Genomic DNA, 16,208 nt, shown 5'->3' with positions numbered 1-16,208 from the left:
TTTTTCCCCGAGTAAGTTAGCAGTAATCACTGCCCGATTTTTTGCAAGTTATCCTTTGATGATAAAAACTAACAAACTTGTGTTTCAAAACTTAAACAATAGTATGTAAAGAACAATTTGTGTTTCAAGAATTGAATCAGTGATCTGAACATTTTAATTGCTGCGTGTACATTATTTTCTTCATAAAATCAGTTTGAAACTGAGTGCGAACCTGTCATACAAATTGGAACAAGCAGGAACATACAAACGTACCGGAACAAAAATAGATAATACCGGAAGAGGTTAAAACACAAATTATACTTCTATAACTTTTATGCTTTTAATTATATTAATTCAGTTAATTTTATACTGACTTTCGTTATTTTACTTTATTTTCAATTTTTTGTTTTTGTATTGATACTTTGATGTGGGGGAGGACATCATTGTTCAGGGGGAATAACTCTTATGTACATCAAATGTATTAATGCCAAAGTATATTGCTCTATATATATAATGTTTATTATTAACACTGAACCTTGTAAACATCATTCGATCAAATCCAGTGAAGAAATTTCAAACAGACCATTTATGTTTGGATACAAAAACTCTGTCAATAACACACTTCATACAGACATTAATTTCAAACTTACCGACAAACATCAATACCTTTTTCAGTCCAGCTGCCACTCAATGCATAGATACAACAAACTTACAGATTACCAAATCCCATTTTCCTACCATGTTTGCTTTCTTATACACTCGGTCTTAAGTCTCATTTTTATGTACAACTGTAAATATAAAAAATACGTATATAATTTTATTCAAAAGCAGCAATTATTAAGCTATTATATACTACCAACTCAGTGATGCAATATTGCTTTAGAACATGAATATACAAGTTTTATCAAAATGTCAGTTCATCAAAATATAATATCCGGGATGAAACTTTTGTAGACAGCAGAAACATTTCATTGTTGACCGACTAAAGCAAACCATTGTGCTCAGTTGTTATTGTTAGCACTAAAATGGAACAACACTCTACATTGTTCAACCTTTAGTTTGTATTTAATTGTACTTATCTACCGCAAACACAGTGCAGACCTTTTAGAGTGCTCGAGTTTTTGTGTTTTGTTATCCTGTCGTTTGCGTAACAATCGTTTGTGACTTTGTGCCCTTGAAAACAATTTTATGACTTCGTGCCCTTGAAAAAGGAATCGGTAGATTTTGAAAGAGCTTGTGCTATTTTCACGTCGGTTCTGTACCACTGTTGTTTGTCAGTTTTGCTTCTATTTATTGTTTCCCTGACCAGTACAGTCTTTTTTGAAAATGTGCCATGTGATTTGCTTTCTCTCCTCCCAGTTTAGTTTTCACCTCACTTCTCCCTTTCATGTCCATAAGGAGAAGTTACTGCTCTCTAAAATTCAAGACAAGTTTGACCATTATAGATGCCAACTGGACAATGATTCAAATAATCTGGAGTAGAATATGCCCTGGGTTTCGCCTTTCTTACATTTCTGAGATTTTTCCCAGGTCGAAATTTCTTCGCCTGAAACCTCCAGTCTGGCATAAATATCACCCCATCTTAATTTGTGTCTTAATGCCAGTTATCTTTCCAAAATATATGATGCATATAAGCACAACGAGTTCTGAAGTGATTTAGGATTGTCAGGACATGGTTGTTGGTTGTTACAAAGCATCAATGTCTGCATCATTAACATGTTCTGCTGCATTTGGAAAACAAACTCCATCATTTTCAACTGTTTTATTTTCAATTTAAGCATTTCGCCACATTTGCTAAACTGAATATAATTCAAGAGGAAAAATCCATAATGTTTCTTTCTCAGGTGCCTGTCGAATGAGGAAAGAAAGCTCATGAGAGTTCGTTCAAATTTGGCTACATTTTCATTTTGACAGCCAGAAAGAAGTTCTAAATATGGTCATTCAGCATAGAAGGAGGGATCAGTTTCATGTTCCTTATTTATCGAATTGACTTTTGATATGTTGCAAACGGAATAATATTATTATCCTCTTTTGATCCTTGTCTTCTTGTTTTCCAGCTCATTTTCCTAAACCTAGAGGCTTAGTTAACTATATATATATATATATATATATATATATATATATATATATATATATATATATATATATATATATATATATAAACTTGAAAGAATTTCATCTACTTCTATATCCATTTCTAATTCCACAAACACGAAAACATCAGCTTGTGCGATATTTCTTGTAGCAGATGACAAATTTTATAACATAAGCAAATGGGGTAGCTTTTTTTTAATATAAAAATTAGTCCAAGAGTGGAATTGCATCATTGCAAGAAACTAATCTCTTTACATGTGAAAATATAAGGATATATTTTTCACATGTGAAAATATAGGAATGAAAAATAACAATGAAAATAGTTTGCTAGTACTTTACTACTTTAAACTTAAGTATATAATGCTATTTTTAAGTTTGAACAGATCTGCATTTTCTATCTTCTTGGTGGTTCAGTTTGAGTCTAAGGTGTGGCAAATCATCAATTCGGTCACTTAGGTACAATACTAGGTAACACCAACACTCTTATTAAGTCACCGCATTGAGGTCACCACTTGAAACACTGTTACTGTCCGTCCCGAAAGTGCACCATCATTCCCATGTTAATTTCCCATTTGTTCCCGATCACCACATATTTATACTAACATTTTGTATTTTATTTGGTGGTTCAATTAGATTATAATGTTTGGCAAATATTATGTGTAAAGTCAGCACTCAAATCAATATAACCCAATTCAATAAAGGTAATCAACAAACTAAATTTGTCAGTTAGTCTTATTTGTTAGTACTGAAATGTTGGAATATGGAAATGTAAATATTACTGGAGATGCGAAGTTTAAATTAAGTTCTGTATAATTCTACAAGAAGCATACCTGTTATTTAGTGTGTGATCACTCCAGTGGCATGAGTGGTTAGAGGATCAACCTTTGATGTGGGAGGTAATGGGTTTGAACCCCGGCTGAGTCATACCAAAGACTTATAATAAAAATGGTACGTTAGCAGCTGCCTTGCGCTCACCATTAAGAGGTTAGTGTTGGGACCGGTCAGCCTGGTGTCAGGATAATGCGACTGGGTGGAACGTGAGTCTACATGTATGTGGCACGATGCCCCAGTGCTTGACATCACTATAAACTGCTACACTGCAGACATGGTAACGATATGACAAAAAACAATTTAAAGCTATGTTAAAGAGCAAAATCACACACATGTATATTTATTGTGTGTGTGATGGGTTTATGATTTTGTCACACCTAGACACAGATTTGATATCATGCCACCTCCACCCTGCCCCAAAACACCCTTAAAAGTGAAACCTTTAAAGGCCTTTATACCCTTTAAATACGGTAAAAATTGTAACTAGAGCATTTTTATAAGTAAAGTAGATTTTGTAAGCAAATCCAGAAATTTCGTTCTTTAAAAATCTGCTGCCTCTGAATTTTTTTACCCTGGGTAGCTGCCTTTTCTGCCTAAAGTGAAAACTGTAACAGTGTGTGTGTGTGTGTGTGTGTGTGTGTGTGTGTGTGTGTGTGTAGAGCTTGGCAAGATAATAGCAGATGAATATTCAGAGGTTAACTTGCTTCTGTATTTGTCTATATCACAATGTTTATCTAATTGCATTATATTCTTTATAGACTTTTAGCCTTCAAACACAGGCACATCCTTAAAGGCCCTCATGCTGATATTTCAAGTGACATACCAGCACAAACCAGCAGAGTTCACCATTATAGATGAGAAGGTAAATGCAACCTTTTATGCAGTGTTTTGCTTCAGTTACAACCTTTTATGCAGTGTTTTGCTTCAGTTACAACCTTTTATGTAGTGTTTTGCTTCAGTTACAACCTTATGAACTTATTTAATTGCGATATGAAGAATAGAGTTTCAGCTGAGTTTTAATTTCACTTTTGATTCAAATAATTGCATTGTAAGACCAAACTCTTGTCAAAAAAGCACTGTTCATTCATGCTTCAACACTCCATCTGTATTTACAGGGTCATAAAGCTTAAAATAAAATTACATTGTATATGATGGGACCTAATTTAAGTTAATTTCTTTAGATAGCTGATCGTTGAAAAATTATCTGTCTCACAAACACTTCAAAAGGTCTCTCAACACATGATTAAGTTCAATTAATCAATGCACCTTATTACCATGTTTTTAAGTATATATATATATATATATAACAAAAGATAATTTTAAAAGTTTCGTTTACGTAATTATACATTTAAGCAAAGAACTAGTTTTATATCTTTAATTATTAGAGTCAGATCCATATAGAGAAAGTAGTATTATTTTCCTATCCATTTTATCTCTTATGGCCTAGGAGTTCTTAAAAACTTTACATGACTTTAGAAATTAAATTTATTTGCAAAACACATAAGCTCTCCACTGATCAAAGTTAATAAAATAACTTAAAAGCATTGAAGTCTGACAGAAGCAGGGACATGCACATATAAACAAATCTACCAAACTTAATTTGATTACATGTTGGGGCGACTTTGATTTGGTCCAACTGATACATGTATTCTTACCTATAGAAGTCTGTCTGGAGAAGATTTTAGCAACAGTGGACAAGAACCATTTAACGGATAGAATTTTTTAAAATAAATATGTAGATGACCTGATTAGATATTCAGGTCGCTACAACCATCTTTTTTTACACTGTGTATAAGTGCACATATGGTACATATATAAATGTTTACATAATTATTTTTTTACAGAGACCATTAATAAGTGTGTTTCAAAATATTTTTGTTAGAGAAGACTCACTATATGGTATTTATTCGAAGTCGACGGTGCATATCAAACTAATTATCTCTGTCTCCCTGATTCTTACTCTCCACAAACAAACTTATCTAAAAAAATTTGCACTTATGCCAGCCTGGAATTTCCGTAAAGCTATTTAAAGATGTAAGGAAAAAAGATTCATTATTCTTATCAGTGAAAAAACATCCATAATTATGTACGAATGTTATGCATAAAAACTTACGAAAATAATAGGCTTATATTGTTTTGTAAAATGATGCTATGAACATTTCCTAAAGGCAAGTTTTACATCTAGATCAATGGTTTAAATTATACTTCCAAAAAGCTTTAAATGTTAGAGCTTCTGGAGGTTTGGATCAACTAGGGTTTCATCCTACTTGCCCTTGCCTACTCGTAGGTGCCCCCCTCCCTCGTGTCCCCCCTCCACGCCGCAACAATGTTCAGATCGGCTCCTTACTGGAGTTTGAAAAGTAGGTCTCTGTGATCAAGTTGTAAGGGACCATTTCAGGAATGTCCACGCAGTGATGTTGTTGAAATGGAGTTGTCAAACACAATTTGACTTGACCTTGAAAAATGGGTCACTAACCTAGTTTTGTATCAAGATGCAAGTACTCATAAAGGTAAATAGCCATACCAAGTTTCATCACCATCCATGTAGTTCTTTCAAGTATGCATGTGTAGAGCTTACCAGAAGTCAACAAAATATTTACTTTATGGTATAGATTAAAAACTACTTAAGTTATTTAAACATTAAAACCAATATCATATGGGTCTTCATTGACAGCACATGTACTACTTTGCGAACAGAATGTCCAAGAATTTAAGACAAGACTATGTCTAGCTTTTAATGGTCGAATGTTGAGCCATCTCCAGTAATCTTCAGCTATAGCAAGATTTTCAAATTACATGTGGCTGCTGAAATGCACATATTGGATGTCAGCATAGTACTATTTTATTTATGACAATGTATGCATCATTAAAAGTCATTTAGTGAAAATCTCATGTCATCATGATCATGAATTCAGGGGGTACAGTGATGAGGTTTTTAAGATAGTCAGTGGCAGCAGCCATGTTGAATGCAAAACTGTTACCATTTTCATTGAGAACCATCCAGGTATCATAGGAAGTCTATTTGTGAAAACCACTTGTTGATATAGACATCCAATTCGATTGGAGTAGAAATAAAGATTTTCAAGATGGCTGCTGTGAAAGGAATATCGGTTGTCAGATTGGTACCATTTTAATTTACACCTGTGGAACCAACTGGACATCTTAAGAAGTCTGACTTCTGGTTAAGGTCCCACATCAATATGACTTCCTGTTTGAGTATAATTTTGATAGCAAGAGTTTTAAGATAGTTGCCATGGTGACCATATTGGATGTCAGGTCAGCACCATTTATATTTAAGACCATCTAGACAGGACTAGACGTTTTTAAATGAAAATCTCATGTTGATATGATCATTCAGCAATAACAATATTTTCCTGATGACTGCCGTCTAGGCCATATTGGATATCAGCTGGCCTTGTAGGCCATGCTGGACATCAGCTGGGCAACATATTTATTTAGGACCAGCTCCATGTACACATCATAAGAAGTCTTTTTTGAAAACCCCCTGTTGATATTACCATTTATTCAGAAGGGTGTTTAAGATGGCTGATGCACCATTTTCATTTAAGACCTACTTGACCATGGAATAAATGTGTGTATAAAATTTCATGGCAGTCCTCCAAGTAGTTTAGGAATCATAGAAACACAAAATTGTGGTAGACAACAGACCATCCCACCAGCTCTTTTGGTCTGTAGCCAATAGTAGTAAAAGTAGAAATAGTGTGTGTGATTTGGATTTTTAATGTAGCTTTAACAATTATTCAGTCCTAAAGCTAAAAATTGCAACACCAACAAAAGGCAATTGTAGGAACATAAATCCTTTAAAATAAACCAACCTTTTTTTCGGAGGGGGGGGGGGAGAGAAAACATTATTAAGGTTGCAGTCTGCATGAGTGAGAACTGTTTAATAATTAAATTAAAAAATCTGAAACATTTATTAAATGGCACTAATATTCTTATGACATGGTTGTAATAATATTGTTAAATAAGATAATCACATCTTGTAGTTGATACAGAAACATCAGAGAGCATTACAGAAAAATGAAATACGAATTAATTAAAATGCATAAATGCATATTTTGAAAAGGACTTCCTATATGGCCACAGGCCTTACGATGTGAAGGACTGGCCTCTAGATCAAGACAGATAACATGCCAAGCCAGTCAGGTGCAAAGTGTTTCATTAATATAGCCTATATTTGAAGTTTGGCCAAAATCACCAAAAGATATGGCTTCAAGACTGGCAACAAGATCAACCAATCACATCATTAATATGTATACATGCATCTGATTCACTTTTGATATTGTCCAAGAGTTTGATGACAAAAGCCTATAATCCCACTCTGATCAAAATCAGATTGCTACCAGAGCAATGATAATCTCAGTCAATCAAATGCAGTCTATTTAATTAATATAGATATGTATATCTGAAAGTTGATCAAAGCAAATACTCTTCTCATTTTATATACATCTTTTAGTTAGCACTGTACAGTGATGTGCAGACATGTTGTTAAAAACCATACATATAAATATATACTGTGATGGGGCATACAACATGTTAAAATATCAAAAGGACCATTCTGTGATACCAAAGTTGAGGCTATTACAACAAGTCATTACTCTACTGTCTGAAAATAATGTGTTGAAACCTTAACTAAAATTTCTTGAGTGACAAGATTTTCAGATTAGGCACTGTTACAGCCATTTGTGATGCAATGTTGGCACAATTTTCATTTAGGATACAATACAGAGCATCAGTAGACGTTTGACCATTAATAGTCTTTTGGTGGAAACCACATTTTGATATAACTATTCAATCAGGAATTAATTAAAATATTTTCAATATGCACATTGTGGCAGTCAAATTTGAAATTGACACCATTTTCATTCATGACCAGCTAAACATTATAATTAGTCTTCTGGTGAACACAATGCCGTTTGACTTTCCATGGGGATGTGGCAATAACTAATTTTCAAGATTGTTGTCATTTTCATTTAGTACCAATTAGATATCACAAGATTTTTAATATGGTGTCTGCGGTGGGTGTAATAGAAATAATTTCAAAAAGGCTGCTGTGGTGACCATATTTGATGTCATATTGGCACTATTTCATTTGGGGTCAGCCTTACCTCATAGGACTTTTAATGAAAACCCCTTGCTGATATGACCATCCAACAAGGAGCAAGCAATAACAAGACTGTCAAGATGGCCATTGTAGCAACCATATTGAATGTCATAGAGTAACCATTTTCATTTAGGACCAGTTAGAAATTGTAAGACGTTTTCTGATGAAAATGAAATACCATGTTGATGTGACTCTCTGTTCAGGTGGAAATTGATAATAAAATTTTAATTTAAAAGCTCATGTCAAGACAACTTTCCTTCAGGTAAGTTAGCAACACAATTTTCAAAATGGTTGTCATATTGGCCATGTTGGACATTAGATTATGCAAATTTTGAACCATCTCAACAAACTAAAATGTATTCTCATTACATTTATATATTGATATCATCCAATCCTAAGCAGCGATATGATTTCAAGATAGCTGCTGTGACAACTATACTTGACGTCTAACCAGCACCGTTTTTAGTTACTATGACCTAGACCTTGGGATGTAAGTGTGTGCACAGTTTTATGAGTAGATTACAAGCAGTGGTGACAAACTTGTGCTAACAGACATACTGAAGCAAGATGACAGATGAAAAACAAGTGATCCCATAAGCCCCACTGGTCTTTAACCTATAGAGCTTAAAACCTAGTGTATTTTCACAAAGTAACTATATTAGGATATGCTTAATCTTGATATCTATAATTTTCTACCTGTAGAATTCATATTTTAATGAGAGAAAGTCATAGACTCCTAGTTATCTTGGAGTGACAGCATTATTATAGCATAGCCAATACATCAGCAATAAATTCTAACAAAAGCTACAACTGATGCCTCACATGAATAGTACGCAGTCCACTCATCTATGAGGCTGACCATTCAATTTTCGGGGGTTGGTGGGTAGAGGGACGGGATTGTTTTGAGAGAAAATTTCCAGCCCTCAGCATTTATTCCCACTTTCACCAGTACTGGTCAGAAAGGGTCTTCTATGTAGACTACATGTAAATACCGTAGCATGGAAAAAGTGATGTCATCATTGAACAAAATAAAACTATTTAAACTGCACTGGCGAACTTGAAAAACAAAACAATTTGATTTTCTAATGGTGCATTACAGATATACATCCAATTATCATGATTTCCATTTCAAATAAACAGTATCCAATAAATAAACTTAAACCAACTCTCAACAATTGAAAGTCATGAAAACAATGTAGGCCATGCAAATATCAGCTTAAACTAAGGCTACAGCACTTGTCAAGATGCATGCTCTATCCAAGTTTCATGATGACAGTGAGGACAGTATGTTAGAAGCTAAAATCAAACTGTAATAAAGTCAATCCAAGATTAAATATAGGTCACAAAGCACTTCATTTTTCCTTTGGATAAAAATGCTGTTTCCCAGAATGCTGAAGTTGTCAATGAGTTTATTTTCACTTAATGTGACCTCAACTAAAGAGGAAAACCCCATGCTCGTTTGGCAACAAATCAGTGGATTATAATTAGAAGCATAGCCTTAGCACAATAGTCAAACAATGTTTAACAAGTGCTGGAAACCAAGTCACGGTGATGTTCACATGCACTAAACAATTTTGATATCAATATGAGAGATGAGAAATAAATCGTGAATGCACATATAATTTCCTCAGCTGCCTTCAGTTGATGCCGCTGATGCATCTTCATTGACCAAAGATATTTTTATCAACTTTACATGTCTTGAATAGGGATAGAATTTGATCGATTTCACTGGTTTGTGAAGAAAAAATTGCTGATTTATAAAATAGCATCATCTAACTCGTCATGGTTTTTAAAGAAATGGAGTTTTGTAACCAAAGATAATAGTGTGACAAATGTTGGTTCAAAGTGTTCCTTCTTTTTCATGACCTATTTAATTTTAGATGCAGAAACACACAACTTCCACCTTTTCAGTTAATATTAATTGATATATGTTCATTTTGATTGCCATTCATCTGAACATATTTTTCTTAAACTTTTCAGCATCAAGCTAGCCAGAAAACCCCAAGAAGCACGTAGGTAAACATGTTTGATACTCTTGGTGTATTTATTGTACTTATTTAATATATTCCTTATACCGATATGTAACTTTCCAGTTAGATCAAGATGATCACGTATACTTTGAAAATTGTATTATTCCTGTAAACATTAAAAGAACACTTGACTGGAGCCCCACAGAAGACCCTAGATTTATTACATATATAGTGATTGACCAGACAATCCCATGGGGCCAATAAGCTGTAGGTATGGTAGACAAAATTAGATTCAGGTTTTTATTCCTTTCTAAGAACTCTTACTGCTCTTTTCATAAATAATTATTCACAATTCAACTCTTAAAACTAATATTTTCAACCAAACCTAACCAAAACTATAAAAATTATGTTGTTAGGCATAATCTGTATAACATTATTGTGACAGTATTTAAGATGGTGCAAGTAAAATGGTTTTACCAGTTGAGAGTTAACATGTTGCATATTCATTAGGAATGCTTCAGCTCAATATGACCTAAGAGCTCATCCTAAACAAACATACATGAACGTTAACCATTATAATTTAAAATCATAAACATGAAAAACATACAAGAATCAGGTAACCAACAGAACAGAAACCTGCAAAAGACATTTGAGTGTTGTGAAAGTAAATATCACATTTAACAAGCCTAAGAAAAGAACTGTAGGTACTGTATCACAAATAGTCTTATGGTGGAAACAATATGTACATATAACCACCCAATCAGAGACACTAGTGATGGAAAGATTGATAAGATCTGGATGTCAGATCAGCACCATTTTATTTAAGACCAACCAGACATCATAAGAAATCCTTTAGTTATAGCCACAGGTTGATATGACCATCTGTCACGGAATAAGGCAAGCAAATAATTTGGTAATGCCTTAGAACAGTTTGGGTAATTGATTTCTTAGAGGGATACAGTGTTACATAGGGTAGTTAATATTTTTTTTATTTTGGTGACAGGGCAATACATACATTTCGGCATAGGTTACTTGTGGCGAGATACCCATATAGTACGATGTGCACGGGTTCTTTTCCCCTGGTCATGTACATTTGTTTTCTCCGCATTTATAGGAGACATACTGTCTTATGTGACACAGAGATCGCTTGGATCTTGTCAAGGAGTTTCAATACACTTATGTCTTTCTACAGCCATAGGGGTCATTGTTAAATAATAACAAGTCAATGTTGTATATGTGTCATTCTTGAAATTTAAAATACTAGAACATTGTTGGTCTGATACAGGGCTTTATTTTGACATAAAACAATGTGGTAGCATGTATTTATTTTGTATTTCCTCTCTGCATTTTATTTATGACCAGCTTGGTATATTTATAGCGGCATGGATGGATGGATGGATGGATGGGCTGGATGAGCCAGAATGGTGAAGCCATGGCCTGCAGTGTGGCAACAAAGCCATTTCACCCAACAGTTTATCTGTTACATGACAGGAATTGTTAAATAGGAATTCAGGATTATAGAGAAGACCAAGGAATAGCAATTCCGAGCCCTGGATAAGGGCATTATACATTGTGGTGTGTTTACAAGGACATATGATTGTGTGAACCGTACATACTTTTCTCTGCATCATATGGTTGTGTGAACCATAATTATTTTTTTATGTCTTGTGATTCTATGAATCATACTCGTGCTTATTCCTTTGTATCTTATGATTCTGTGAATCACATTCATTTCATTTCATATATTGTGGATGTATGAACCATATTCATATGCTTTTCAAATTTGAATCTGTTTGCTTTTTATAACCTGTTCGGTATTTAGTCTTATCTCATATGTAGCAGGTGGGTTTGTGAGTCTACTTGTGTATGCATTGTCATGAATATTTATTTTTCATTTCATAAATTTCCATTCTCTCACATTGTGTTGTGTTATCACTCAGTCCAAAAATCCATTCGGTTTCAATCCTGTTACACCATCCACCTAGGAGGAGTAACAACAAGTTTCAATGTGGCTTCCATAATGGATGTGTCAGCAGCGCAGTTTTCTTTATAACCAACGAGATATCAGAGGAATTTGGGTGAAAATGCCCATGTGAAAATGACTTCCCATTTACGTCATCTACAAAATCTTTAAGTGAACACCTGTGTTTGTATGACCACCCATTCAGGATGAGTGGTGACAAGATTTTCATGATGGCTGCCAAGGTAGTCATATTAGAACTCAGAGCTTCTCCATTTTCATTTAGGACAGATTTGAGGCATCATAAGATGTCTTCTGGCAAAGAGCCCACGTCAATGCATTTTTCCATTCTGGAACATTGATAACAAGATTTTCAACATGACTGCTGTAGTGGCCATGTTGGATGCCAGATTGGCACCATTTTTATTTAGGACCAAGTTGGCACCATTAACAGGCATTTCCATCAAAACTCCTTGTTGATCTGACCATTGATTGAGCAGAAACAATAAGATTTTCAAATTGGTCACTGGTGGCCTACTTGGATGTCTGAGCAGCACCGTTTTCATTTAGGACCAACTAGAGTATGGGTTGAATGCATGTGTAAAGTTTCCTTTAAGTAGTTTTGGAGTATTGATAATTAATGCTAAAAGGCAGATGAACAATGGAAAAACAGAAACTCTATGACCAGTACAGTTAATGAACCACACAATAATTACATTGTTTAATATAACAATGTATTTTGGATTATAAATTAGATATTTGTGTTTTAATGTGAAGCACAGTTTATGTGACATTTTGATTTACACGGTTATATATTGACATCTGTCATGCAAACACAAACACAAAGTAACTACCTCAAAATAACTGAATCCATTTGGCTGACTAATTTATACTTCAAATATCCAAAACGGTTGCATATTAGGCAGCATCAATATTAGAAAGAAGATGAATCATTAGCCTTGAACTTTTTGATCTTTTCTTTTATTGCAGCAAAGTACGAAACCAACAAATTCTACATTTGTCTCAGCAAGTTTACTGATTTCTTTATTGTGAAAGAATGTCTTGGGTTATAATGTGTTCTCCAGATATATTGGACAACAAATTCTTTGTTATGAAATAACCTATGAATACCTTGTATGAATTCACCATATCTTTAAATATAATATTTCTATGGAAATACTTTGAACACTCAGCAGTTAAAAAGAAATATTTTTATCATTAATTGTTAGAAATTCTTTCACCCAGTAAAGCATCTGTCCCTTTTGATGGATGCTTGTTTAATAATGTTGAAGTCACATTTGATGGCATATCACTGACCAGAGAAGATGAGCTAAACTTGACTAGAAATTAACAGATAATGCTTACAAAAAAGAGAAATGCCATTTATGGCATTTTGATATAACACATGAAGGAACACCAGTTTATTGCATTTGAACCTTATTTCAATAACTTCAATATAATTTAAGTCACAAGTGCCCATACTTTAGCTTATTAGCCAAACACAAAAAAGTTATGACTTCAAGCTCTAGATGAAGTAGATCTCTTTGTCCTCCATGTTGTTTTCCTTCCCCCAAATTCATCTCTCTATAGATGAGTTCTTTAATCAATGGAACTATCATAGACTAAGTTCAATGAGTCATCAATCTCCTCTTGTCCTTTGGATGCAAGGTGTCCTCTTGCACTTGGCCAATTTAGGTCATGATTCTATCAACGTGGAGACTTTTGGTGTAGACCATAATGGACCAATTGGAGAAACTGAAACAGAAAATAATGTCCAGGTGCCATTCATTAATGTACTTGTACCCCCAAATGCATCAAATCACGTGCTGACCCTGTGTGGTCCTTTGTCTGATGATGAAGGTTTCTCACATACCCACATTGGCTGAATCCGAGACTCGAACCGGCGCAGACAGAGGTGAGATGGCAGTGATCCTAACGGAGAGCGCTTTATATGGTGAGTGGACACATTAGTTTCCACAGAATCAAATGCCTGTGAGCCTAGACTGAAACTAATGATGCATTTCGACACCTGAACATACATTGAAAAAGTGCCTTACATTAATATACTGACCCACCATGATCCAGGTAGAACATACATTGTACAAAAATACCTTTACAATAACATACTGACCAACCATGGTCCAGGTAGAACATATACATTGTACAAAAAGACCTTTACATGTGTTGGAAATTGGTTACCGGTATGAGTATTTAAGAAATTGAAAATCGGAACTGATGTTGGAACATGGAACTGTGTTTCTGTATTTGGTCACGATGGCACATTGTGCTAGAATGCAACCTATCTTCTTTGGGTTCGACTAATGTGGTTATGTGAGAAAGCTTGCCAGTAGCTTCTCGTGGGTCGGTGGTTCTTTCTGGTGGTTTTCCGGCTTCTTCCTGCACCTTTAATACTGGCCGCCATGTAGAGCATATCTTGTGGTGAACAATGGCGTTAAATCCTACAACAACAACAACACAACAAATCTTCTTTGGGGTAAAATGTGTCAAAGGTCAAGGTCTTTGCTTTGTAGGGGAGGTGATACTTCATTACAGACAAGTAGTAAATATAGTGCAGTTTACTTCTTGAATCACTCATAAGTTAGGTTAACATGGGCTGTGTAAGGGAGGTGAGTCTTGTTTACAGAAAAGTAATTAAATACAATAAGTATGGCTTATTCAGTCTGTCATAGATAACTTAATAGTGTCTGTCTGAGGGAGGTGACTCTTGTGCACATATAGATTACTAATGGTTATTTAAGGGAGGTAATTATTCAGATGTGATACAAATAGAGTAGGAAATATATACAAGGTAAAGTTAGAACCTGATTGGGTATGACAAGTGACTTTTGGTGTTGCACTGAAAATGCATTTTTGCCTAATTTATGCTTGTTTATGAAAACCAGGTACAAAACATTTGGTTGTGTGGACCATGTGTAATATAACATATCCGTAGTTGGCAGATGAAGTTTTTCCTATTAATTCTGAGTTTTTTAATTAATCAATAATATACGGGTTATGGCACAATCTGCCATAGTCAGAACATTATGTTCTTACATTGATTGTTTGGTATCCTTCAGGATTATGTTTCAAAACATATAACAGTCATATGCCTTGTAATTATGGTCATATGCCTTGTGATCATGTAATATGCCAAGTGATCATGTCTAATGTCATGTGATCATGGTCATATGCCATGTGATCATGGTCAAATGCATTGCGATCATGACCATATGCCATGTGATCATGGTTATATACCTTCTGATTGTGATCATATGCATGGTGAACATGGTCATATGCCTTGTGATCAGAGCATATAGATTATACTCATGGTCATATTCCTTGTGAACAGACCATGTATTCATGTGATCATGGTCTTATACTTGCAATTATATTCTTTGTGCTGAGGTCAAGCTACTGTATACAGTCAAAAGTATTAGCCTTGTGGATTCATGGAAGACTAATTCATTGAATGGAGAACAAATTTAAATGTATCAAAAGTTATTTGGATCAAGTAGTCGAAAAGCTGTCATGTGTTAATGTTTCTTGTAAATAGAAATTAAAAAATAAATATTTGAATAGCAGTAATATGTCACCTGCTATTATTGCATTGCTTTATCCTATCCTGGAGTTAGTCACTAGGCCAGCAATATTATTCCCTACTTTTTAGTAATAAGTAAATTAGTAATTGGACCATGATACAAAAACAACATGAATCCAGTCTGACATTGTAGTCTATTTTCAACAACTGGAATATCACCCCATTCCTCCAACCCATTGCACTTATTGACAACAAAAATTGATCACTGTGTATTATTAGTAGTTCAGCTCCTGAATTTTAATCTTAGATAACTAGCAACGGAGTGCCACGTGCCAATCAATGGACACCAGGCACTGAGCGACAAAAAATGATACCATAATGATAGCACATCTATGCTTTGGGACCATATGTATCAACCCAACAAGTTGTTATACCAATTGTATCATCCCAGCAAGTTGTCAAACCAGTTGCTACGACAAAACAAGTTTTTATGCCAATTGTATCATCCCAGCAAGTTGTCAAACAAGTTGTATCAAACCAACAAGTTGTCAAGCCATCCTACAATCTGCAACAGAGCATCCCACTGACAACAATTGGTAAGTTGACTTAGGCAATTCACTGCAGTCCCAGTACAGGTCACAATTCCATCCTTGCTCCTCATTTTGGAGTCCTTTCAGTCTCAGACCAAGCTCCTTGCTCCCTATTCTGATG

At 34.6% G+C, this 16,208-nt stretch overlaps 1 long non-coding RNA gene across 2 annotated transcripts; it reads left to right on the top strand.

Annotated features, from left to right (window-relative positions):
• Positions 1-979: 979 nt before the first annotated feature.
• LOC149790766 (uncharacterized) lies at positions 980-11,916 on the top strand. 2 transcript variants are annotated; one of them, XR_016423643.1, is made up of 4 exons: positions 980-1,036; positions 3,663-3,766; positions 10,010-10,045; positions 11,378-11,916. It is a non-coding gene; the product is annotated as an uncharacterized LOC149790766 (long non-coding RNA). The 2 variants fall into 2 exon arrangements; XR_016423642.1 differs by having other exon boundaries at positions 986-3,766.
• The last annotated feature ends 4,292 nt before the right edge of the window (positions 11,917-16,208 follow it).

Source organism: Sinohyriopsis cumingii, chromosome 10 (assembly GCF_028554795.1).
Source record: "Sinohyriopsis cumingii isolate HCF-2022 chromosome 10, ASM2855479v2, whole genome shotgun sequence".
NCBI lineage: Eukaryota > Metazoa > Mollusca > Bivalvia > Unionida > Unionidae > Sinohyriopsis > Sinohyriopsis cumingii.
Note: the sequence above shows the minus strand (reverse complement) of the source record. Positions and strands in the feature narration are given on the sequence as shown.